The sequence below is a fragment of the Mus pahari genome, chromosome X (assembly GCF_900095145.1).
Source record: "Mus pahari chromosome X, PAHARI_EIJ_v1.1, whole genome shotgun sequence".
Taxonomy (NCBI): domain Eukaryota; kingdom Metazoa; phylum Chordata; class Mammalia; order Rodentia; family Muridae; genus Mus; species Mus pahari.
Window position 1 is genome coordinate 129,648,606 of NC_034613.1, and position 2,137 is coordinate 129,650,742.

General features: G+C 45.4%; 1 pseudogene; it reads right to left on the reverse strand.

Moving 5' to 3' along the window:
- Window positions 1–634: 634 nt before the first annotated feature.
- LOC110314030 lies at window positions 635–1,156 on the reverse strand (annotated as a pseudogene).
- Window positions 1,157–2,137: the final 981 nt, after the last annotated feature.

Genomic DNA, 2,137 nt, shown 5'->3' on the forward strand with positions numbered 1-2,137 from the left:
TTTATTTATTTTATGTATATGAGTACACTGTTAGTGTCTTCAGACACACCAGAAGAGGACATCAGATCCCATTACAGATGGTTGTGAGCCACCATGTCGTTGTTGGGATTTGAACTCAGGACCTCTGGAAGAGCAGTCAGTGCTCTTAACCACTGAGCCAACTCTCCAGCCCCCTTGTTTTGTATTTTAACATGTGGTTAGTTTTGGAGAAAGTTTTATACGCTGCTGAGAAGAATATCATTTAATGTTTGGGTAGAATGTTCTAAAGAAATCCATTAGGTCCATTTGATTTATGATGTTTAGTTAATCCCAGAATTTTTCTGTTTAGTTTGTTTCCAGGTGACCTATCTACTGGTGATTGGAGTGTTGAAATCACTCGCTATCACTGTGTTGAGGGTCAATCTATTGTTTTAGATATAATAGTATTTCTTTCGTGAAATTAGAGTAGCAACTATCACCATACCCACCCCCTTTTTTTCTGTTTCAAAAAGCTTTATTTCTACTTGGTCCAAGACTTTGAAGAAGCTCGAGGGTGGTTACAAAGCTGCCTAGTGGCTTGAGAGGTTCATTCAGGTGGAGGTCCTCAGGCAGGCTGGTGAAAAGAAGAGGGAGCCCCTTGGAAGGCAGAGAACTCCTAGTTGTGCTTGAGAGTGAAGCGCTCAGAGATATTCACCCATAGATGCCTGAGGCATGCCAGTCTATGGAGGTTGGTCAGGTGATTGCCCATCTTGATGAGCTTCACCTCCTTATCCAGGAAGTGGCTTTCCAAGAAGTCACAGAAATGAGGGTCTGTGCGGGCAGAACCCAGGGCATGCAGATCCAAGAAGGCCTGGTTCAGGTTCTTCTCCAGGGCCAAGGCAGCTTCCATGGCCTCCTGGGTTTCACCCCATTCATCTTGAGATGGCTTCTGCACATCCTGGAAGAGTGCACAGTCCCCGCAATTGTTCTGCAACTTGAGGAGACACTCGGTGCCCTTCGTCTTTTCCTTGGCCAGTTCGCCCAAGAAGTGGCCTACGCCCTCCAGAGCCACGTCATCCCGATCAAAAAAGAAGCCCAGAGAGAGGTAGGTGTAGGAGGCCCGCAGGTGCAAGTTGAGCAGGCGGTTCACCACAGCTTCCACTTTGGTGGAATAGTTCCGGCGAATCTGAAAGGTCATGGCTAATCCGGAGTGTGGGACTAACAGTAAAGACGAAGACGGTGCTCGCTGGTCCTACGAGCTGAAGGCATTGGGCGAGGAGATGGTCCTGGAAGCTGCGACTGGAAAGACTTGTATGGTGGCTGGAAGCTAATAAAGTGGGAGTCCCTGGGTCTGTTCCGTTCAAACGTTGTTGAAGCAAGACACAGATCCGCGGGACCTCCAAGGCGCTGCTGCTCTCACCATATCTCCCTTTAACACTCCTGTTTGGCCTTTGCAGAAGACAGGTGGATTGTGAAGAATGACAATGGACTATCAGAAATTTAATCAAGGCATGACTCCGAATGCAGCTGCTGTGCCAGATGTGGTGTCCTTCTTACTTGAACAGATTAACATATCTCCTGGCACATGGTATGCAGTTATTGATCTAGCAAATTCTTTTTTCTTAGTACCTGTCCATAAGGACCAGAAGCAAATTGATTTCAGCTAGCAAGGCTTGCAGTACACTTTCACAGTTTTACCACAAGTGTATATTAACTCTCTAGCCTTCTGTCATATCTTAGTTCTGAGGAAACTTTATCATTGGTCTCTTACATAAAATATCACACTGGTTCACTACATTATGATGATTATGAAATGAGCAGAAAATAGTAACCACTTTAGACTGGTTGGTAATCCATATTAGGATGAAAAATAAAATCCAACCAAAATTCAAGGGCCTTCTACCTAAGTGAAACTTCTAAGAGTTCAGTGGTTTGGGGCATGCAGAGATATTCCTTCTAAAGTAAAGGATAAATTATTGCACCTGGCCCCTCCCACTACCAAGAAAGTAGTACAATGCTTATTGGGCCCATTTAGATTCTGGAGGTGGCACATTCCTCACTTGGGTGTGCTACTCTGGCCCATATACCAAATGACTCATAAAGTTGCTGGCTCTGTGTGGGGCCTGGCATGAAAAAGGCTCTTCAACAGGCCCAGGTGGTTGTGAAAGCTGTTCTATCA